The sequence below is a fragment of the Lissotriton helveticus genome, chromosome 10 (genome assembly GCF_964261635.1).
Source record: "Lissotriton helveticus chromosome 10, aLisHel1.1, whole genome shotgun sequence".
Taxonomy (NCBI): Eukaryota; Metazoa; Chordata; class Amphibia; order Caudata; family Salamandridae; genus Lissotriton; species Lissotriton helveticus.
The window spans coordinates 959087217-959112659 of record NC_136071.1 but is presented as its reverse complement, the minus strand read 5'-3'; the positions used below and the strand labels follow the sequence as shown (position 1 = coordinate 959112659).

The 25443-nt window shown below is 43.9% G+C and overlaps 1 protein-coding gene across 8 annotated transcripts in view; it reads right to left on the bottom strand.

Annotated features, from left to right (window-relative positions):
• The window catches only part of LOC144784678 (metalloreductase STEAP4-like), a 445141-nt gene that overhangs the window by 408253 nt on the left and 11445 nt on the right, over window positions 1-25443 (bottom strand). For 5 of the 8 annotated variants that reach the window (XM_078663627.1, XM_078663619.1, XM_078663629.1 and 2 more), the window contains exon 2: window positions 2212-2388. The exons of 1 other annotated variant lie outside the window; for it this stretch is intronic. The gene's annotated coding sequence lies outside the window, so the exon portion shown is untranslated. Of the gene's footprint in view, window positions 1-2171; window positions 2389-25443 lie in introns of all 8 variants that reach the window. 2 more of the 8 variants (XM_078663621.1, XM_078663624.1) reach the window with 2 other exon arrangements.

Below are 25443 nucleotides of genomic sequence, written 5' to 3'. Positions count from 1 at the left end.
CTTCAACACCAACGACATCCCAACATCGCAAGACTTGTGCAAATTCCTTGCCACCTTCTTCCATTGCAAGATCTCAGACATCCACGACAGCTTCAACAACCAGACCACCACGACAGCCAATGACACCTCAGACCCCACAGCCACCACCCACAGTGGCCCCCTGCTCACCTGGACTAACATCAACGATGATGACACCATCATGAACACAATCCACTCCGGCTCCCCGTCAGACCCGTGCCCACACCACATCTTCAACAAAGCCAGCGCCACCATGGCACCCCATCACCACAAGGCCATCAACATCTCCTTCGAGTCCGCAACCTTCCCGGAGAGCTGGACTCACGCCGAGATCAATGCCCTGCTCAAGAAACCCAAGTCAGATTCGAGGGACCTCAAGAACTTCCGGCCCATCTCCCTGCTCCTGTTCCCGGCAAAGGTCATCGAGAAAACCGTCAACAAACAGCTGAACTGCTACCTTGAGGAGAACAACATGCAGGACCGTCCCAATCAGGGTTTCGCAGCAACCACAACACCGAAACTGCCCTCATCGCCACCACCGATGACATCAGGGCCCTGCTGAACAACGGCAAAACCACAGCACTCATCCTCCTGGACCTATCAGCCGCCTTCAAAACAGTCTGCCACCTCACCCTACCAACACGCCTCCACAATGCAGGGATCCGAGACAAGGCTCTGGAATGTACCACCTCCTTCCTCTCCGGCAGAACCCAGAGCGACCACCTTCCCCCTTTCCATTCCGAAGCCTCCAAGATCATCTGCGGCGTACCTCAAGGAGCATCCCTCAGCCCGACATTGTTCAACATCTACATGGCCGCTTGCCCACCTCGCCAGACTGCATGACCTCAACATAATCTCCTACGCCGACGACACACAGCTGATCCTCTCCCTCACCAAGGACCCCCTCACCACCAAAACCAACCTCCACAAAAGAATGAAAGCCGTCGCCGAATGGATGAAGAACAGCCATCTGAAACTGAACTCCGACAATATGGAGGTCCTCATCCTCAGCTCCACCCCCTCAGCATGGAATGACTCCTAGTGGCCGACCGCCCTGGAAGCAGCACCGACACCCACCAACCATGCACACAACCTGGGGTTCATCCTCGACTCCACGCTCTCCATGACAAGCAAGTCAACACCGTCTCATCCTCCTGCTTCAACACCCTCCGCATGCCCTGCAAGATCTACAGGTAAATCCCCACCGGCACAAGAAGAACGGTCACCCAGGCTCTCGTCAGCAGCAGACTGGACTACGGAAACGCCCTCTACGCGGGAGCCCCAGCCAAACTGCTCAAACCACTGCAACGCATACAGAACGCCTCTGCCCGCATGATCCTCGACACAGCCACACCACGCCCCACCTGAGAGACCTGCATTGGCTGCCTGTCAACAAGAGGATCACCTTCAAGCTTCTCACCCACGCACCTTCTACACCCCGAACTGCCATCTCCGCTCCAACGACCTTGCCCTCGCTACTGTCCCCCGCATCCAAAGAGCAACCTACATTGGCAGATCGTTCCCCTTTCTCGCCACCAAGACCTGGAACACCCTCCCCATCCTCCTGCGGCAGACCCAAGACTTACTAACCTTCAGGAGGCTACTCCAGACCTGGCTATTCGAGCAGTAGCAGCACCCCACCTGCACAGGTGAGTATTGCACTCTACAAATTCCTAATTGATTGATTGATTGATTGAAGATGTTTGACCAGACAGAGGAAGTGTATTTCACATATTCCTGAAGTCGGAGGGAGGTGATCTAGACAATGAAATGGGAAAAGAGGAGACAGAGCTGCTTTTAGAAAGTCTGTTAGATCGTTTTGCTTCAAGGAGCTGTTGATAAGTCTTTCAGAACACTGTCACATGGTAGATGTGGGTTTTCAGGGTAGGACTGCAGTCTCTGCTGTTTAAGGTTTGAAGGGTTCTTTAGGTGAAGCTAGCATTTTTTTCCTACTTCCTACTTGATGACTATTCCGAATGGCTGTTGATAGCTACGTGCAAAAATCCTGCTCCTCTTTGTACTCCAAACTAAAGACAACCCTGCTTTATGGAGTGTCATTCTACACGAAAACTGTCTAGAAAACAGCCTGGAAAGGACACATGAAAGAAGAACTAACCCAAAACAGTTTGGAGAGTACAGAAAATAATCCACACCTCTTATCTGCTTTATCTGTAAATTGTGAGAGCTGCTGACCTGCTTGTTGTTACAGTTCCAAGTTATCTTTGACCAAGAAAGGGGGTGCTCGGCAGGGTGTTCAGGGAATTGCTGTGCAACTAGAGATGGTGTCTCCCTCACAACCAGTTTACAGAGATGAATGGAAATCACCTGGAGTTTATTCCAGAAAGAACAGCTGTCTTGCTGCTTGAGGACCTGCATAAGAAATAGAAGGAAGAAACATGTCAAACTTGCAGGAGATGCTGACTAACAGGGCAAGCAGAAGCATTTAATCCCGGAGCCGAGGACCATCTGCCCAGTGAGATTGGAGTGAGAGCATCTGACATGGTCTCAGAATGGAGCATATGCTCTTTTGCCTTAATCAGTTGCTCCATTCCGCTACCAGAGGGCACCCAAGTGTACTGTGTCTTCAGTGACCCTGAAAGTGGGCCGCACAGTGACAGTGTCTAGAAGTGTCCCTAAGGTGGACTGCGCCAGTGAGACATTGAAGCGACTGCACTATATTGCTATAGAAATATGCCTGAGCTGACTGTCACTGTGATCCTGCAAGTGGCTTGCACAGTGGCACTGTCCTGAAGTGTGCTCAAGCAGCCTGAGCCGCTATGACCCAGAACATTTGTGCCCAAAGTTTACCATGCCACTGCAACTCAGGAAGTGTGGCCAGAGCAGCACTTAACCACTCTAATGACTGACCTGAGAAGGCCAAGTGTCTTTCCTGTTACCATGAGAGGTGTTAGAGCAGCGCGGTCACCCTAAGAAATCAGTTTAAATTACCAATGACCTGTCTGACTCATACCACAGTAGAAGAGGCCAGAGAATGACTGGAGACCTCTAGCAACACTGGAGCCTGCCTGTCTGCCAGACTTCAAGTAGCAGCCTCCAAAGCTGCTGCTTCCTTGAACAGGATTGAGTGTTGCCGCAATGGCAGCATGTGTGTCTTCCTCCAGAAGCAGGGACAAGACACATGCTGTGGATCATCCATGACCTCGGGGAGAAAATGACTTGTACTGGTGAGATTCATATACTGGGACTAAAACTGACTACACAAATCTGAATGAGAAGAGTAACACCAACTTGTGCCTAAAACATTCCATGCCATACCTTACTGATAGTTAGGGGAAGTGGGGAGAATGATAACCTTGAACCATGCAATACAGTGGCATCATGCCAATGGATATTCATACCTGCAAATTTGTAGCATATAATAGTTCATTTTGTAATTGATTACAGTACATTCTTTTTATAAAAGACATTCAATGGATTGGAAATGAATTATTGCACTTCTGGAAGGTGGTTGAGTTTTGAACTAGATGCACCTTCACAAACCCTCCCTGGGAAGCCTGTGATTGCTCACCATTGCCACCATTGACAATCAAGTGTGTAAAGGGGTTGCACTTGTCCCACTTGCAGAGCCATACATATTTGAAGGACTCCAGGGTATTTGAGGCAAATGATTCCAGACCTCACAGCTGAGGCCCAGTAGTTACTGTTTGCCCTGTGGCCTGTTGAATGGGGCCTGACACCCACTTCTAACTTTGTGGCACCACCTATATGTAAGCATGCAGAAGAATACTGGATATGTGATGAATGATAATGAAGCATTGCTGTTATTTGTTGCTCTATTACCTGTCTGGTTCGTTTTTTTTATGCACCTGGGTTTTGTACGTCTATTGCTTTGTATGGCCATTGGGGAAGTCATTAAAACTGATATTCCTAGCTCATTGCCAGTTATGCTATAAATGGTATAAATGTACCAAAGAGGTAACTCTTCACTACTGCCCATTTTTCATTCATTTGTGCTTTGAAAGAGTTTTCGCTGAGGACTGTGATGGAGGTTATGTACTGCTTTCTAAGCAATTTTGTTGGCTGTCCTTACTTAAAGTTTCAACCAATGTTATAAATAGGACTGAACATGTATAGGCAGCAAAGTGATCTGTACACCTCACCACCATGTGTATTATCAATTTATTCGAAATACATTTGATAATTGACCACCGCATATGGCTAGCCACCAATATAAGCCATTCATAATTCAAATTGTGAAAACAATAGTAGAAAGGCAACATCAAAGAAGATATATATTAAAAAGCACGTTGCTATATTAATTTACAAAAAAGATAAATCGAGAGGTCTATTTCTTGCTTGTTATGGTTCTTTTATTCAAGGAACTCTTGACCGTATGATAGCAATTCTGCACATAACTCTCAATTTATCTTTTTTTGTTATTATTATGGCAATGTGTTTTTACATATATCTTCTTTGAAGTTGCATCTCTACTATTGTTTGCACAAAATGTTCTAAATAGTTTTAATTTGCCTTGTGATGCTTTTCTGCCACAGACCCAAACATTGGTTTGATCTTTTTATGGTCTTTTCTTCTTTTGGACCACATGGGGGGGCACCACAGAGTCTCATGTGCTCCTGCAGGAGCGTGAAGAAGCTCAAAATGTTTTTTTCATAATTGTCCCTGGGGCAAGGGGGTCCCTCAACTGCTGGGAGGGTTTCAGGTATCCCTACCCAGCTCCTTAAATGTTTTTTGGAAGGGTTTTACAGGACTCGGGGAGAGAGACCCCGAGTCCTGCGAAAACAGAGCCAGTCTTTATGTTGCGACTGCCAGCCACAGCTACTCATATCTTTATCTCTCCATAAATATAGTGCTTTAGGCAATTGAAAAGCTCTTCATTTCTTTATGGACAAAATAAGAGCATTTGGACTGGGCTGTGTAGGTCATAATTGCCACAATAACTCCATATCCTCAGCCACAATGCTATACAGAGCAGCTAATTTCTAAGGATTTTGAAACAAAGCACCCCACTTAATTTCATGTTTATTATTAGAGAGTGTATGTTCACTGCCACGCATTAAAGGCTGTAAAGCTACATAGGGGAGAAAGAGCCCCTCATTGATAAATGTAAGGCATTGTGGTCTTTGTCTTGGCACTGAACAATAGTCCTGTTTATGAGGTCCTTCTATAATATCCACCATCAGAATACGCACGGGTAACACAATATCGGAGTCCATACCCAATTAACAGAGGCACCAGGCAATGTTACCCCTTATCCCCGCTCCTCTTCTCATTAACAATGGAACCATTAGCGACGCAACTACTCGCCGGGGTGGGGACTGGGCATCCAGCTGGGGGATGGTCTACATGTGGTTTCACTATATGCGGATGACCTCCTACTATACATCAAAGACTTATACAATGTACCAAGCCTAATTGCGGAAATATTGGGGCAATTTGAGACGATATCAGGGTTGAAGATTTATTGGGCTAAGTTGTGCCTCTACCCCTTCAGCAGTGAAACTCATAACAGAAAACTCCTCATTAATAACTCACTCCGTGAATGGCAGCCTTCCACCTTCAGGTATTTAGGCATTTTTATTTACCATAGTCCTGCGGACATACTGGAGGGCAATCTGAGCTGAGCCATATCTTCCATAGGAACACAAATACAATTTTGGAAAACTTTGCAGCTAAATGTGATGGGCAGGATTGCCCTAACTTAGGGGTCGATTATGATGGCGGACAGACTTGCGTCCGTCCGCCACCACTGAGTATGAGGGACCGTCCGCATGGGCAGCGGCAGTCCCTCCATGGCAATTAGGATGTGACCGCCACCCTGAAGCAGCACCCGCCGCAATGTAAAAAATGACAACAGTGTATTTGTATGCACGCAAATGCAGGGGGTACCATAGGTACCCCCCATGTGCACCCACCACCCCCCCCAATCAACCTGGGGGCCCACAACGGGCCCTCAAAGAAATCACCGTATGCCTTTCCACGGCGGAGAATCCGCCGCGGAAAGGCATCTGTTGACCCCCATCCTAATATAGCTGGCGGTGTCTGATAGACACCGCCAGCCATGTTAGAGCTTTTCCACCGCGGTTGGAAGGCGCCCGCAGCAGAAAAGCTGCGGACCGATTTTGAGACCCACCGCCATCCTAATTTGGCGGTGGGTCTTTTGTGCCTCCCCAGCGGTTTTCCCCCATCCTCCGGGCCGGCGGTGGTAGATGTTAACTAGGCTCCTATATTATTTTTTCCAATTTCCCTGTTTATGTCTCAACCAAAACCTTTGTGAACTGGAGCAAATGATTAGGCGGTGTATCTGAGGTTCCAGCCGCCACCTGATAGCGCTCTGGAAATTATATGTACCTCCGGATAGGGACGGTCTGGCTGTCCCTAACATGGAGCTCTATTACTTGGCATCTCAGCTTCAGTGGGTGGCAAAATGGCTCACAGGACTACATCTAGAAGACACAGCATCGACACCCACACCATGGTCACACTCCCAGATTTACCATCTTTTCCATCCAATGGCTCAACCTTGCACCCCAACACCATCTTATTTGGCCTTAGCTCTTCGCTCTTACAAGCGCAGGTTATATCTTACCAGGAAACAGACTCCCTACGCTCTAGTACTGCTCCTTTAGGGTTCCTAAGGCACAAAATGGGCACCCCCAACAGCGCATTTTCACACTGGCATGCCTCCGGGATACATACGCTCGGCGATCTTCACACGGACTGCACTCTGACACCGTTTGACATCCTGTCTCATGAATACAACTTGCCAGCTGGTGAACTCCTTTTACACAAATAAATCATCCGATCACTTACAACGGCATGGAGGGACATGAATTCTGAACCAGAAATGCAGTTGCTTATCCAGTATTTGCATGTGATGGACAATGGAAGCCACATAATATGTTGGCTGACGGGGGCTTTATTAACACACACCCTACAGCCTTTGACGTATCTCTGCCTCCAGTGAGTGGAAGACAGGGGACCTCTGTGAACTGACAGCGAATCAGACATGATCCTGGCTACTCCTAAGCAAATACTACGGAAAGCCAAATTCCGAATTATTCAGACCTATATCCTACAGATGGCATACTTATCCCCTGACAAAATAAACAATTACTTTCAATTAACTAATTCAGCTTGTCCGAGATGTATGCAAATAGGCACCACTTTGTTACACATGCTATGATCCTGTCCCACATTACAACTATATTGGAAAGATGTGATGGCAACACTGGCTACATACACTGACAGAACCCAAATGCACACGAAGAAGAATGTATATTGGGATTTTTTCCTAGGCCTGAGAAGCATAGAGTCACCTTCAGATTCATAGATCTGGGCATTTTTTGTAGCCAAAAGATTAATTACCAAGCGATGGAAACATAAACACCTCCCTGTCCCCACCAGCTGAAAAAACTCAGTGGTGGTATGGACACAGGCAGAGAGCATGGCACTACATAAAGAGGAGATTGCGGGTAGGCATAAATTCCCCATCACACAGTGCTGGGACATGATATTGTGGGAGCTAAAACAAATAGTCATGGAATCTGATAGTAATAACTTGTTAGACGGCAATGGAAATGGGGCTGAAACACTTCCATTAAACAACTTATGACCCAAGTATTATACATATCAATATTGCACTGACACCACTTGGGAGGACACAGTGAATACATCTGCGGACAGGGACAAACTCAACTTTCCGCTTAATATGAGGTTCGGTGGAGTGGGAACTGGGGGGCAAATACCCCTAATGACAAAATCATTTATACAAATTAGAAATGAAGCTGATGTGTTTGTTTTACTAAGTTTATTTTCAAGTTAACATACATTGTCTTATGGGATGTTTTTTATATCGCATGGATCCAATTTAACTGCATTGGGCAGATCGGACCCTATACATATTGGGACAAGGCATTTGATGGAATAGTGTCAATTATGAATTCCTTACCGGGTTTATAAATATATGCTGTAGCTATTGCAAATATGATATATGCATGACTCATCTAATAGTCTCAATTTGTAATGTGTTTATATTTCATGTTAAGAATGTATTAAGTCTACATCGTTCATCCCATTGTGTTCCTTAAGTCATATACCATGTGAAATGTATATCGACACTGTAAAAACTGCAGATAACAGAAATGCAAATAAAGAAAAAAAATGAAGTCCTTCGATAATGATACATTTAGGGTGATGCAATCTATTCAGCTTCTCTGGTATGGTTTGTTATGTGTGTGACAACCAGACATGTATGAGCAAGCATGAACATTACATGACCTGAGTCTTAATGACAACGTAAGGGCATTCAGTTCAATTGCAGTTGCCGACAAATATTTTATAGGGGGCATTTGTATTTCTGGAACAGCCTACAGTTTACCTTCTGCTGCAGTGACAGATCTCTTGGCAGTCTACTATACCCTGTAAAATATTTTCTGGTTCAATATGTCTTGTAAAGAAGCCATAAGCACTCCAGTTACAGCAATTTAAAGAAAACTAGTGATTCCTTCAGGTTGGCTAGAAATGTATACACGTAGACAAATACGATACCTAGGCTTTCCTGTTTTCAGTTTCTATTTTTGGTAAATTGTGGTTGGATTTTTTCAGTGTTTTCCAGTGATTTCAATACCTTAAGTTCTTACATATTTTTGCACCATTAAAAACAACAGAAACTGTTTTTTCTGGTGTTTATGGAAAGTTTTGCTTTATTATTGCTTGCTTTCTACACTGATAGTGCACGTGTATAGACAGTGTATGACAATGTATATGACGTCCAAATGCATTTTTTAATGAATCAAGCTTATTGTAGTATGCCAAACAATACTTCTTTAGTGAGTCTTTTGTCATCAACGCCCACTCTTTCCTTCCCATTACAATGTTTATCTGTGAAAAGGCCATTTCAACATGAGACGGGTAATGCCAAAACAGCCAGTACACAATTTGCTAACTCTGGCCACTGACATAGCTTTCCATGCCAATACTGATGCACCTTAAGATTGTAATTCTCTGGGACAGGTTCTTCAACATATGGGTTGAGCTGGGCGCATATGCAATCAGCCATTGAAGCGGCCAAAAATGAAGCAGTATGGAGAAAATTCCCCTTTACGGAAGGGATCTAGAACTTGTGCAGAGTCCCTCACTGAGGCTTCATTGACTTCAAATGCCATGGTTGGTGAAGCGATATTATGTATGCATCATTACAAGCCATTTCCCATGCACTGTAAAATGACATTTCCTGAATTGCTCCTCCACATTTCTTTGCCTACCAAGTGGCAAAAATTCTAGCATGGAACATGTTGCAGTGCTTAAGTCACTAAAAGTGTCGCCCAGCCTACTCTCAAGAAGATGTTCCACATCTACACCAATTGCACTGAACACTTGGTACACAAGGGTATTTTCAGACTCTCATGTTTTGATTATGGAGTAGAGTGTACTTTTATCTCATCACCCTCAATATGAGACCAAAGATCCTCACATTTCTTGCCTTTGGCATCATCACTAAGCAAAATTTCTGTATACGGTGATGACATGGATAATGTACAATTCACGACCTCTAGGGCTGTGAACTACCGGCTAAATGACACAGTTGGGATGCCACACAAAGCACAAAATGAGAAATATTTGCATTTTAGTTCCTATGCCTGACGAAACAGTGCACCAGAATGAACTTCAAAGTCAATAGCATTCTTCATTAACTCTGAAGATTGTAAATATTCTTTCAGCATACCATCTAGCAAGTGGCAAGGATGTCTTACGGGGAAGCACGTCAGCTCAAGTATCGATTTTGACAGGTCATCACACAATTTTTTCATATGCATAGCTGAAATACTGTAGATACAAACAATATCACACCAGTCTTTGTTGAACTTGGTAAGAACTTTTTGCAGCAGCATTCCAAGTGATACTTTTACATGTTTTCCAAATGCCTGCCATCATATTTTCACCACTATCCCTAATGCTTTCTGACAGCACTCTTTTCATATATACCTGTCACTACACCTTGCATGCATGTTTAGAACCTGGGGTGTTTGGCAATTCACCTACTGTCGATACTGACCCTCTAGGGGGCTGATGTATCAAAGGTTTTCACCCATTATCTGTCTGTGGGGAAATGTGATGGTACAAATTCGGAAAGATTCTTATAAAAGCAGCCATTTTACCTATCGGTGAAAGAAACAAATGTAGCCAAAATATCAAATATGATTTTGATATTTCCTGATTCTCTACAGTTTATAAAATCATTAAATATGATCAAAACCATGATATTAAACCCCGCATCTTTAGACCAAAGACCACAAAATTGAAGAAGCAAAAGGAAGAACAAACTATATTTTAGTGACCTCTCTAAACAACAAAACTCAAGCAGAATAATGTTAACCCAGTCTTTCTTGCTGCTTCCTTGTATAACAACGTTACATTTTATTGGCCCCTCAGGAAGAAATAAAAAAAGATTCTTCTACTCACCTTTTCTTTTCTTTGAATGGCATTTAGTTTGTGAAGGTGTTTCTTTCAGTGTTTAAATGTTTACACTGGCAAGGATATTTTCCTTTTGGTGGGGTTTTATCAGTTATAATAGGTTCAAACCTAAAACAGGATAGCCTAACAATACCTAAGAGGGAGTGGAATGATAATACTTAGATCTTACTGAGGTGGGTAAGGGTAAAGACAAAATTGTTCTGGCAAATAGCGCCACTCAATAGCCACATAACCAGACGAGAGTAGAATCCTTTATCGATCCACAAACCTGGATATAGTACTTTTCATGAGAATTCTTGAATTGAAGATGTCCCAATTAAAGTACATTATTCTCCTGAGACTAATAAACCACTGGAAATATAATTAACACATACTCAACTAGCATTTTAGCCATTGTCCCCCACCAAGATACCTGGTCCTGATCTTTTTGCCCCACACTCACAAATTTGGGACTCCCATGTCAATTACATTTCTGATGTCATCATGAAGGATCAAACATGCCTTCTGCTTGGGCAGGGACTAAGATCATTCCCATTACTAAAAAAGGGCAAAGGGAACTACAGAGAAATTACCAGAGAATGAGTTTCATAGAGAGTTTACAAAACTCTATGTTGCCAGATCTTCAACAAACTGCAAGACTGGATCAAGGGGCATGACATTCTCTCTTATTCACAATCAGGCTTTAAAAAGAAGTTTAGCATGACTAACCAGGTGTTTAGGTTAATTTTCATAAATCAGAAAACTGTTGCCTTGCGTAAAGAACAGATAAAGGACACATATGTAGCATTTGTGGATCTTAAATCTACTTTTGATCTGGTTACATATAATAAGCTGTGGGGTTTAACAAAGGAAATGCTGGCCCTGATTAATATTCTGTTCATCCTCATGAGATTGTATGCTAACACCTATGCAAAAGTGAGATGGGGGGCCCATGGACAACTAACGGAACGCATCCCTGTAAGATGGGTAAGGTAGAGGTGCGTTTTGGCTCCTACTACGTTTTTGTTATATATAAATGGTGTTCTGGACTTTCTGGGCTCATGTATGGATGACTCCCCAAATTGTTAAATATGGGGTTTTGCCTCTACTGTTTGCAGATGACACACTATTATTTCTAAGACAACTACAGGCCTTCAGGCCCGATTAGACGATTTTCTGCAAGCAGCAAGGGCTTTTACTTGATTTAATAAGACTGAATAATGGATTTTAATGCATATGAAACAACTTGGGGACCACTGAAAAAGGTTAGGGTAGCACAAGACAAAATTAAGGCATTTGAATATTTGGCTGTGACATTAACAGACAAGGTGACGTGGCTTGATAAGAAATGTATTAACATTGAAACAATATAGCTATGGGATCTTAAGAGTCTAGAAAATTATTTTGGTAAAATCTGTTTCCCCAGCTTTACAGATTTACAATTGGCAAACTGTCCGGGGGTGGCCCTATATTGTGCAGAATTCTGGGGTCATTTAAATGCTGGAGGCCTGGCTAAAAATGAAAGAATTGTTTTTAGGTCTTTGACCACGCTACCCCAGAGTACACCTCCATTGCCATTACAGATGAATATGGGTATTGAACTTTATTTGGGCAGAAAGTAAAAGTCAGGACTTTACTAAATTGGTAGTTTATCAGGCAGACTGAGGAACTAACCTCTTATAGAATGGCCCTTGAACAGGTATTCAGCCTTGATTACCATTGTAGTATACCTTGGCTAAGGTTTAGTAGATTTCAATTCCATACATTGGCCTTGGAAAGCTCTAGAAGAATCCGAGGGAGACCAGAAGGTTCAGCAAAGATCATATAAAAGAGAAGTTCTGATTGTATGTCACAGGAAACAAATGTGCTGCCCGAGGACAAGGGAGTCTTGTAAAGGCATTTTTATTTGAATTTGAGCTATTTTTGGATTCAGTTACTCCTCCACTTGCCAAGCAGGTTTAAGTATAACGAGCGGCGGCTCCTCCATTAGGGCGGAGGAGCTTCGAGCTACTATTTTCTCGCAGTGAAAGCGAGAAACATAAAATGGTATTTTAAATACCATTTTATGTTTCTGCTTCTCGAGCTGCGAGAAAGCAGAAAGCACGGTATGCCTGGTTGGGGGCGGGTGGGTTATTGGGTCGGGGAGGAGTGGCTTACCCACTGTTGTGGGCCCTGACTGTTTGGTTGGCCCTCTGGGGCAGACCAAATTAGTCATGCACATTCTACATTTTCTCTATGTAGCTGGATGCAGCCTACATAGAGAAAATGGCCTCCCTACAGGCACCCGGCCGGGCACTGTCCACACCAATCACAACGCTGCCATTACAGTGTTGTGATTGACTTAGGGGAAGGGAGGGAGGGTGCCTGCTTCCTGTTCCACGAAATGGGACTCGGCCAGGAGCGTGGGTCATGCAGGACCGGTAAGGTAAGTTTTGTAATTTTTTCTTTTACCCCCCACGTGAACCCCCGAGTGACCTGTCACCCATCCCCCACCCACGAGTCAATCGAGCCGCGACTGAGTAAAATTAAGGTTTGGGACTCTCCCAGTGAATGCTATCTGCAGTAAATAGACATTGGCTAAGCCCATAAAATATAAATGTCCAGCTTGCATATATGAAATGGAAACTGTGGAAGAAGAGTTTTTTTGTAATGCTTATTGTAATCTTCGAAGAAAATGGCTTGCCTAAATTTGTCCTCAGATTGGAGCAACACAATATAAAACTGCTATGAGAATGTTAAGGTATGACACCAGTGAAACAATCATGTATAGTTTGACTCTGTATCTTTTTTATGTGGTATGCCAGAATGAAATATTGTGCCAAAAAAAGACCTAATGGTGTAAATAGAATTGTGAGTGGTTTGGTTTTAGATATTTTATGTTATACTGAGATGTGTTTTTATTTGCATAGTTAAACTGCTAATAAACATGCTTAATGACATATATCAAGAATATATATATGTGTGTGTGTGTGTGTGTGTGTGTGTATGTATGTATGTATATATATCTATATATCTAATATATATATGTGTGTTACCACCAATGCTGGTAGTCCAGGGCTTTAACTTCGCGGCGGTTCGTCCAAAAAATCCGGCGTTTTTTGTAATATCTCGAACCAAACTTTCTAAGTTCAGAAAGTAATCGGAACACTCCGGGATGCTTCAAAATAACTTTATTTGCAACAGGTGGTTACAAACCTGTAACCATCTGTTGCAAATAAAGTTATTTTGAAGCATCCCGGAGTGTCCCGATTACTTTCTGAACTTAGAAAGTTTGGTTTGAGATATATATATATAATATATTCACTAAAAAAAACATAGGTTTCAGGGACGTAATAGTTGGAAATTAGCATTTTAAAAACCTTAAAAACTAAAACCTCCATGTTTCAGGGACATTATAGTTAGTTGGACATTTCACTCATACAAAACCAGAGAAATTCAGCCGTTATAGTTAGTTGATCTAACTATAACTCGTGCCCCCCCCAATGCCCTGCTGTTGACGTCACACATTACTTCATTCATGACATTGTCAGTGACATCACTGATGACATCACTGGTGACATCTCAAATGATATCACTGATGACATCACTGATGACATCATCCAGTGACAATGTCTTTCTGTCAAGTTTAAAATATGTTGCACAATATATATATATATATATATATATATATATATATATATATATATATATATAATATGCTACTTACCAGTATGCATCTGTTCTTGGCATGTAGGGCTGCTGACATTCATATCTGTGCATAGATCGCCGCCTAGTGTTTGGTCCGGATGATTGAACTTTGTTGTCTTGGAAGAGTCTTCGAAGTATCACGAGATAGGTGACTCCTCCCCTGGACTACAGTGCGCATGGGCATCTTCTCCATCCTCAGATTGTTTTTCACCATTGTGGCAGAGATGGAGATAGGAAAGTAAGAGATGGCCATGCTAAAGATAATGCTGCAGCTGCGACAGGCACCGGGGAGGAGGGCAGGCGATATGAATGTAAGCAGCCCTACATGCCAAGAACAGATGCATACTGGTAAGTAGCATATTCCGTTCGAGGCATGTGGGCTGCTGAATTCATATCTGTGCATAGACTGTACAGCAGTATCTCCTGTAGCGGTGGCTACCTGTGCCAGCTGCAGCAGTTTGAAAAAGAGTTTTGAGACAGCCTGGCCTACAGCAGCTTGCTGTTTTGTTTGCACGTCTACACAGTAGTGTTTTTTGAAAGTGTGTATGGTGGTCCATGTGGCTACCTTACAGAAGTCTTCAAGAGGAATATTTCCTAGGAAAGCCATGGATACCCCCATTTTCCTTGTAGAGTGTGCTCTTGGGGGGGACGGTTAAAGTGCGTTTTGCCTTTTGATAACATATTTGAATGCATTTAACTATCCATCTGGCTATTCCTGACTTTGAAATAGGATTTCCTTTGTGTTGTGGTGCAAAAGCAACAAATAGTTGTTTTGTCTTTCTAAATGATTTAGTTCTGTCTACGTAATAAAGTAGAGCTCTTTTTACATCTAATGTGTGTAGGGCACTCTCAGCTACTAACTGTGGATTTTGAAAGAATACTTGCAGTTCTATTGATTGATTGATATGGAAATTGGATACAACCTTAGGCATGAACTTTGGGTTGGTTCTAAGAACCACCCTGTTGGCATATACCTGCATGAAAGGTTCTTGAATTGTTAGTGCTTGTAATTCGCTCACTCTTCTGAGTGAGGTAATGGCAACTAAGCATGTAACCTTCCACGTTAAGAATTGTAGTTCGCATGAGTGTAGAGGTTCGAAAGGAGGGCCCATAAGTCTGGTAAGTACTATATTTAGATTCCAGACTGGGGAAGGGGGGTGTCTTGGAGGGATCACCCTTTTCAAACCCTCCATGAAGGATTTAATTGCTGGTACTCTAAACAGTGAAAGGTGTTGCCTGTTTTGAAGGTATGCTGCTATAGCAGTGAGGTGTAGTCGTATAGAAGAGTATGCTAAGTTACATCTTTGTTGATGCAGCAGGTAACATATAATGTTTTTTATGGAAGCGTCTAATGGGTTGATTTGATTATTGTTGCAGTAAATAACAAATCTTTTCCATTTAGCTGCATAGCATGCTCGTGTGGTTGGTCGTCTTGCCTCCCTAATGATCATGCAATCTGGGGGCAAGTTAAGGTATCCAAATTCTAAGACCTCAGGAGCCAGATCGCTAGGTTCATGTGATTGGGATCTGAGTGTCTGATTTCTCCATGGTTCTGAGTTAGAAGATGGGGTGCAAGGCACATTCTTTGATTAGGAACTACTGAAAGTTCTAGGAATGTTGTGTACCACGGTTGTCTCGCCCATGTGGGAGCAACTAGGATTAGCGTGAGTGAGTGTTGTCGCAGTTTGCGTGCCACCAGCGGGATCAGCGGTGCTGGGGGAAAAGCGTACGCAAATCTGCCTGACCAGTTCATCCATATCGCATTGCCCTGTGACAACGGATGTGGGAATCTGGTGACAAAGTACTGGCATTTGGAGTTTTCTTTTGTGGCAAACAGGTCTATTTCTGGGTGACCCCACTCTTCGAAGAATGGCTGGAGAACTTGGGGGTGAATCTCCCATTCGTGTAGTTGTTGGCTGTGCCTGCTGAGCAGGTCGGCAATTTGATTGTCCTTCCCTGGAAGGTGTTCTGCTAGGAGAAAAATGTTTTTGGGAATCGCCCACTTCCATATGCTTTGTGCCAGATGGGACAGCTGTGGAGAGTGCGTTCCTCCCTGTTTCTGGATATAGTACATTGCGGTCATGTTGTCCGTCCGGATCAACACCGTCTTGCTGTACAAGTATTTTTGAAATGCTTTCAGGGCTAGGAATATCGCTAGAAATTCTAGTTGGTTGATATGCAGCTTCTTCTGTTTGGTTGTCCAGAGCCCTTGTACTGTGTATTGAAGGAGATGGGCTCCCCAGCCTGTCAGTGATGCATCCGCTGTTAGTACTAGTTGTGGAACCAGCTCTTGGAACAGTCGCCCCTTGGAAAGGTTTTGTTGGTTCCACCACTGCAGAGAGTTGTGAGCGCGACTGTCTACCAACACTAGGTCTTTTAGTTGTCCTCGAGCCTGGTTCCATTGCCGTGCTAGGCATTCTTGTAATGGGCGCATTTGAAGTTTGGCATGGGGGACAATGAATATGCAGGAGGCCATCATGCCTATGAGCTGCATAAAGACTCGAGCTGGCAGAGAGTGTTGTGGCAGGAATTTGCGAATGAGTATCTGCATGCTGGCTATCCTTGCCGAGTTTGGATATGCCTTTTCGACTGAAGTGTTTATAGTGGCTCCCAGGTATTGCTGTGCGTGGGATGGTTGCAGATGCGATTTTAGGTAGTTGATTGAAAACCCTAGGCTGTGTAATAATAATGAATTCTTTATTGTATAGTTAATAAACCCTATGCTGTGTAGCAACTGAAGTGTTTGAGATGTGTGTGCTGCACACTGTCGGAACGATTTTGCTTGTATTAGCCAATCGTCCAGATAAGGGTACACATGGATGTGTTGCCTTCTGAGATGTGCTGCCACTGTCGTTAAGCATTTTGTAAACACTCTTGGAGCCGTGGTAACCCCAAAGGGCAAAACCTTGAATTGGTAGTGTTGACCTTCTATTGTGAACCTGAGATATTTTCTGTGGGCTGGATGGATAGGTATGGGAAAATACGTATCTTTGAGGTCCAGTGTTGCTAGGAAATCTCCTTGTTGTAGCAACGGGAGCACTTGCTGTAGTGTGATCATATGGAAGTGCTCCGATAGTATATATTGGTTTAGGGGTTTGAGGTCCAATATTGGTCTGAGGGAACCATCTTCCTTGGGAATAAGGAAGTATAGAGAGTATACTCCTGTCCCTTGCTGGTGGAAAGGGACTTGCTCTATGGCCCCCTTTTCCAGCATGCATTTCACCTCTTGTTGGAGCAGGGTGATGTGTTCCATGGATATAGGACGATGTCTGGGTGGTATGTTTGGTGATGTAGAAATCAGTTCCAGGCAATAACCAAACTGGATAATTTCTCTCACCGACCTGTCCGTGGTAATTGCGTGCCAGACAGGTAGGAACTGTTGGAGTCTGCCTCTGACCGGTGTTAGGTGGTCAGGAGGCAGAGTAATGAAGTCACTGTTTTGTGGCAGTGGAGGCTCTGGTGTTATTGCCTCCACGTCCTCTTCCCTTATTATTGTTGCCCCTATAACCTCCTCTGTTTGTGTTTTTGTTGAAGGAACCTTGTGTGTTACTTTTGTATGAGGCAGATGTTTGAGAGGTATTTCCTCGTGTAGTTGCCCTGTATGAGGAGCGTCGAAAGGAGCCTCTGTGTTGCTGAAATTGCAATACCCCCATTGATTTTGTGGTTTCTGTGTCTTTTGTTAATTTATTCAAAATGGTGTCGACAGCAGGGCCAAATAGAAAATCCTGATTGACAGGTTGGTTAAGAATGGTGGACTGCACCTCATTCTTAAAACCGGAAATTCGGAGCCATGCATGTCTGCGTAGTAAGACGCTAGTGTTAATTGACCTAGCTGCGGTGTCTGCTGCGTCAAGAGCGCATTTGATGAAGGCGTTTGTTATAAATTTTCCCTCCTGTATGAGGTCATCAGCTTGTGCTTTAAAAGGCTCCGGTAAGTGTTGCATTAGGCTTTCGAGCTGATCATAATGCGCCCTGTCGTAACGAGCCAGTAGGGCTTGTGTATTAGCAATCCTCCATGAGTTGGAGGCTTGTGCTGCTACCCTTTTGCCTGATGCCTCAAGTATTTTTGACTCTTTATCAGGGGGAGGTGCTTCCCCTGTTGTTTGGGAGTTGGCCCTTTTACGTGCATTAGCCACCACCAGTGAGTTTAGTGGTAACTGCCCTCTGATGTAAGTAGCGTCTGTAGGAGCTGCCCTATACTTCTTTTCTATTCTGCAATTGATTACCCGTGCCCTGGCTGTATCCTTAAATATGTCAGGTGGATGTTTTAGAACTCCCTTTAACATGGGAAGTGTTCTGACGCTTTTTTCTGAAGTCGGGAAGGTGTCAAATAAGAGGGTCATTATGCATGTCTACTTTGTGGAATTGTGCTGCCCTGTCTATGAGTTGATTGAAGACTATGGTGTCATCTGTAGGTGACGGCTTCGTAGGATAAGAGGGTACATCAGGGATGGGGTGGGTGTTGTAAGGGTATGTTGGCTGGCTCCTCCCATGGTTCCTCTTGTGGTTGAGGATCTTGTGGGAAATCCTATTGAGGGTGTGGCTCATCCCCCATGTTACCCTCCATGTCCCCGTGGTGAGAAGGAGAGTAAGGAGAGTAGGGTGTAGTAGGCATGATAGGCTGAAAAGGGATGAAGGGTCTAGAGGGAGAAGTCCCAAAGTCATTTTTCTTTAATGGAATAGGGGAATAAGAGCCAGAGCCCAAAGGCATCTTCTTTCTGTGCAGGATGGTAACTTTACCAGTCTCTGGATTAATGTATATCTTTGCCTGGTCGTCTGATGGATCTGGGTGGAAGAGTTCTTCCTCTACAGTCCTGGGTTGAGTGTTAGACTTCTTTGGGTGGGTAACACCTTGTTTTTCGATGACTTTTGGTGTTTTATTGGATTTCTTCGGCTCAGGCCCTTTTTCGGGGTCGACGAGTGATTTGGGGTCGACCGGAACTTTAACTCGACACGTTTTTTGTGCTACGTAGGCTTTTTTGGATGAGTGTCCTTTTCCGAGTCGACGTTCTTTTTCGGATCGACTGGTGTTTTCGGAGCACTTATCTTTGGGTCGACATGTTTTTCCGGCCGTGCTACGGGCTTCGGTACGGCACCCTTTTTGTCGGCGCCCTTTGCCGGGTCGACGGATTTTGGAACAGTAGGCTTGTTCGGGTCGGCGACCTTCTTTGGTTCGGCGCCCTTCGGCTGCGTGCCCTTGTTCGGTTCGACTACCTTTTCGGGGTCGACAGTTTTTGGCTGAGCGGCCTTCTTGTGGTCAACTGTCTTTTTTGTCTCGATGCTTTTTGGCTGTACGGCCTTTTTCGGTTCGACGCACTTCGGGTCGACTAACTTTTTTTGGCTCTGGAACCTTCTTCGGGACGATGGTACTGGGCCCTGGGGTCTCTGAAGGCTTCGGTTTCGATTTCGGAGCCGAGCCGGATGGCGGGGCTGGCGAAACTTTTTCATGATCTTGGCTAAGGCCTTTTGGCGATGCCTCGACCGGAGCTTTCGGTAACGGGCTAATTGGTGTCGGGGGCAGTGTACTCACGATTTGCTCCGGTGGAATGTCGTCATTGGAGTCCCAGTAGTCCTCGACGGTGACGATCTCTAGGTCCGAGTCTGGATCTTCCGGTAGTTCCTGGTCATCATCGAAGATGTTGTCCGGTTCCGGTGCCTGTCGCTGCATCTCTTGCCTAGCGGTCCGTCGGATCCGTATGGTTTTTTCGACCGAAACTAGGAGCAGGCCGGGCAGGTTTCTTCCCTATGGTCTGGGGAAAGGCACTTGTTGCATACTGAGTGTTTGTCAGTATGTGGAAACTTGGAGTGGCATTGTGGGCACCTTTTAAACGGGCTTCTTTCCATCGACGGTCGGCTCACGTGGCGTCGAAAAGGCCCAACGGCCTGCGTCGATGACCGAGTGGAGGTGGAAAGCTGGATCGAGTAGAGAGGTACCGAATGAGAACAATACCATCTAAGTCAAAGGCCTTTTGGCCTTTAGAAAAGTTTTGTTTTTCATTCCGAAGTTGGAGTTTTAGAGTTAGCATCCGAACCCAATAGCGGAAAAAAACAATCTGAGGATGGAGAAGATGCCCATGCGCACTGTAGTCCAGGGGAGGAGTCACCTATCTCGTGATACTTCGAAGACTCTTCCAAGACAACAAAGTGCAATCATCCGGACCCAACACTAGGCGGCGATCTATGCACAGATATGAATTCAGCAGCCCACATGCATCGAATGTATATAGTGCACAGTTACCCTCAGGGAATAACCAAAACGAACTGGCTGACGCCCACTGGGTTCACTACTTGTGGGAGCTGCAAAGCTGACCGCAATGGAAAGAACTGCAAGGAATACATAGTAGGTACGGGACAGAAAAAATCGATTAAACAACAGATTAACTGCAATAGCGATTGTGTTGTCTACCTACTGGAGTGCCCATGTGGCCTCCGGTATGTGGGCAGCTCAAAACATCAATTGAAGGTACGAATTCTGCAACACCTACGTGCGATCACCAACAAAGATCACAACTATCCCATGGCTCGACATTATGCGGAGAAGCATAATAGCAACAATGCGAGTCTAGTGTTTTGTGGAATTGACAGGGTTCCCAAACATATACGGGGTGGGGATCGTGAAACACGTCTAAGAGTCTTAGAGTCGAAGCATATTATAGACATTGATAGCAGAATCCCAAAGGGCCTGAACTGCGGGGAAGAACTGTCATCACATATTGGTGTATGAAGTAGGGACAACCTACAACGACTGTCTGGAATTTAGGATATGCAAGGAGTTGGCAAATGTGCTCAAACAAGTTTTAATCACACACCTTTTAAAAATGCATTGAGGATTAGGATTGGGAGTAACTTGCGGGATACCGAATTTATACATGTAAACGTGTTATTTTCACAATGGTATAGAATTAAGAGGGGCAGGCTTGCCCTTTAGGGATATCCCAATTGTGTACTATCAAATATACCCAATGCACCCCCGGCTGGGGGATTCACGTAACAACTGCTGCATTATATTATTTATTTATATATGATTTTTGCACATTTTTCATTAGGCTAAATGAAATAATAGGCGCCCTTGCACTTTAGTTTCCCTCACTCACTCACTTTTCACCACACTGTATGCACTCGCATGACAAAAAGCCACCGCCAAAAAGAAAAATTAGAAATAAAAAAGTGAACTTTAGATTATGGTTTGTGCTTTAAAAGGCATGGGAGCTCCCAATGTTTGTTGTTTGTTTTGTTGTGCATTACCAACGGAATTATAAGAATGATGTAATTTTACTACACTGCATCAAATCACTGCTTGGGAGATACCATTGGGCATTGCACTGTATGAGTCAGGCATTGATGGAGACTTCACTGAGGGCTTATATCGTAAAAAATCAATGGATGAAATTTATAATTGATTATGCCATAATAATAATTTTCATGGATGTCTATATATCCCAAAGGTGTTTAGGAAGTAAAATCATACACGGATATGATATTTTACATCAATGCCGCAACACAGTACCGAGTTGTTATTTCTCGGAATATGGTCCGATATCAGGTTTAGCCATAAAAACTACATTGCCCAGCAGTCTGAGCGTTTTTGGAAATGCACATTGGAAATGGTTTGATACTTTGGTCCACATATGTTGTCAAATGAATTGTATTTCACAATGTAATTTCTGCTTGTGATGTTGTGAAGCGGCAATGTGAATTAATACGAAATTACAAAGCGCATGATTTGATCTATGAAAACTGCTCGTTCACAGATATATGTATATTTTTTCTATGTCTACTATTTACCTTATGGAAGAAGGACTTAAAAACATAGCGTAACAAAATGGTGGCCACTTGATAAAGGCTTCTCGCCGAAACGCGTCGTCTTTTGGAGAGTGCACATTAAATATTAATTGTGCCTGAACTTACCTGGTGTGCCGTTTTTTCCTTGATACCGAATTTGGAGGTGAAGGAGGAATCGTTGGTGATATATATATATATATATATATATATATATATATATATATATATATTATATATATATATATATATATATATATCAATATACACATCAAGGTCTATTGAAGAATGAGTGGGTGTATAAGTGTCTGAATGGATGATTCAGTAGATGAGTGAATGACTGTATAAGTGAGTGATTAAACATGTCTTACTGAATGCATGGGTTAGTGACTAAACTGTGTGAATGTCTGTATCAGTCTGTTAGTTGGTGTGTAAGCGGCTGCATGGGTTGGTGAGTAGCTACAAGAGTGTCTATATGGGTTTTTGATTGGTTGTCTGAGTATCTGTATGGGTGCCTGAGCATCTGTGTGGGTGGGTGGGGGGTTTGTGACTCTGTGCATAGATGTGTGAGTGGGTGATTCACTGGGTGTATGGCTTCAAGACTGCATGTGTGAAGGGCTGTATGGATGGGTTAGTGTGTGTGTGTGTTGGTGAGTGAATGGATGTCTCAGTGGTCCAGGTGTGAGTAACTACATATGGCAAAGGCAGTATATGTGAGTATTGGAGAATATAAATGACTATATGTGAGAGTGAGTGATTGTGAGAGTGGCTGTATGGATGAGTGTGTGCTTGTACCAGTGAAAGTATAAGAGAGTAAGTATGTGTTAGTATCTGTATGAATAAGTGAGGTGGTGTGTGTGTATAACTGTATAGGTGAGTAAATGGGAGTGTGATTGATTCTTTGCATGACTGACTAGGTGTGTGAGTAACTCTATGGATGAGTGGTAGTGTGTGAGTATCTGTATAGGTATATGAGTGCATATGATAGTGCTTTATTGATAAGTGACTGCATGTATGAGTGACTGTATGGGTGAATGAGTGGATGTGTTTGTAGAACTGGAAATCAGCAAGTGGGTATGTAGTAGTAACTGGTATTGGTGTGTCTGGGGCTTTAAATGTTAATTTCTAACTATAATGTCCCTGAAACCAATGTTTTTTTAATGAATTTTAAAGGTTTTTTTAAATGCTAATTTCTAATTATAAAGTCCCTGAAACCTTTGATTTTTCAAAGAATTTCTAAAGTTTTTCAAATGCTAATTTCTAACTATGCCTACAGAGGCAGAGCATGTGCATAAAGAGGAAGAAAGGCTCAGAAAGAAGCAAGAGAAATGCAGAAAGAGGCGACAGAAGTCCAGAAAGACGACGAAAAGTGGAGAAAGAAGCAAGAAATATGCAGAAAGAACCAACAGAGCTGCAAAAAGAGGCCTTGTTACAAAGTCATCCGCTGCCCCCGACGTTTTGCTGACTGATACTGGTGGTAACTGACTCTGACTAACCAGGCCCGGAGCCAGTGCTATGCTGAAAGACACTTAGAATACAGGGAAAACACCTACATACACTACGGTACACTATGGGTTGGGGTACCCCTGTGATTGGCATGACCTCTCTTGTAAGGCCTTAGTATGTAACAGGGCAGCAGGATTAAAACTACCTCTAAGTACAGAAAGAAGCAAGTGAGGTGCCAAAAGAGGCATGAAAGATGCAGAAAGAAGCAAGTGAAGTGCAGAAAGAGGCAAGTGGGATGCATAAAGGGGCAACAGATCTGCAGAGAAAGGCAACAGAGGTGATGAAAGAGGCAAGTAAGGTGCAGAAAGGGGCAAGAGATCTTTAGATAAAACAGCAGAGGTTCTGAAAGAGGCAAGTGAGGTGCAGAAAGAAGCAAGGAAGGTGCACCAAGAGGCAATAGAAGTACAAAAAGAGGCAAGAGGAGAGGTGCACAAAGAGGCAAGACAAGTACAGAAAGAGGCAGGAGGGGTGCAGAAAGAAGGAAGAGAAGTGAAGAAAGTAGAAACAGGTGTGCTGAAAGAGGCGCAAAGGGTGCAGAAAGATCAAGAGCAGTGCACGATGCAACAGAGGTACAGAAAGAGGCAAGAAAGGTACAGAAACAGGCAGGAAAGGTGCAGAAATAGGGAACAGGTGTGTGAAAAGACACAAGAGAGGTGCAGGAAGAGAAAAAAAGGGATACAATAAGAGGCAAGAGGGGTGCCGAAAGAAGCAAGTTAAGTGCAGAAAGAGGCAGCAGAGGTGTAGTAGATGCATGAGAGGTGCAGAAACAAGCAAGAGACGTATAGAAGGAGATAAGAGAATTGCTGAAAGAAGCAACAGAGTTGTGGAGAGGAGTTGGCCTAATGGCTAGGGCGTCCAACCTCGAATCTGGTGAACTGGGTACGAGTCTCGGAAATGACGCTGAACATCCTGTGATTCTGGGCAAATCACTTAAGCTCCCCATGCCTAACAAAAATGAATGTGTCCTCATGTAATGCAACTAGTGCTATGTAAAACGCTCTGATACCCGATTCGGGTCAAGTTTGCGATATATACAACTCTTTAAAAAAAAGCAAGAGAAGTACAGTGAGGAGTCTTGAAGAGTCAAGTGAGGTGGAGAATATGGCAAGAAAACAGCAGAAAGAGGCAAAAGGGTGCAGAAAGAGACAACATGGGTGCAGAAAGAGACAACAGGGATGCAGAAAGAAGGAAGAAATGTGCAGAAATAGGCAATAGAAGTGGAGGAGTGTGGCTCAATGGTTAGAGCGCCAGACCCTGATGCAGAGTTCTTGCCAGGGTCCAGGGTTTGATTACTGCCTCGGCGGGTCTCGGGCTTAATTTCCTCGGACCTGTTAATTCTCGCCTCAGTGCCTATTCTAATCACGGGCCCCACGCTGCAACAAGAGAAGTGCAGAAATAAGCAACAGATGCTGAAAGAGGCGCAATGGGTGCAGAAAGGAAGAGAAGTGCAGAAAGAAGAAACAGTGGTATAGAAAGAGGCAAGAGAGGTACAGAAACAAACGGGAAAGGTGCAAAAAGAGGGGACAGGGGTGCAAGATGCAAGAGAGATGTAGAAATAGGAAAAAAGGGATGCAACAATGGGCAAGTGGGGGCAGAAATAAGCATGTGAGGTGCAAAATGAGGCAATAGAGGTGCAGAAAGATGCAAGAGAGGTGCAGCAATAAAGAAGAGATGTATAAAGGGGCAGGAAAATTGCTTAAAGAAGCAACAGAGATGTAGAAAGAAGCAAGAGAAGTGCAGAATGAGGCAAGTGAGGTATAGAAAGAGGTAAGAGAGTGACAGAAAATGACAAGAGAACAGCAGAAGAGGCAACAGGAATGCAAAAAGGGAAGAAGGGTGCTGAAAGAAGCAAGAGAGGTGCAGAAAGAAGGAAGAAAAAGTGCAGAAAGAAGTGAGAGGTACAGAAAAAGGGAAGATGAGTGCAATAAGAAACAGGGGTGCGGAGAGAGACAACAGGGGTGCAGAAAGAAGCAAGTGAGGTGCAGAAGGGGGCAACAGTACTGCAGAAAGAAGTACGAG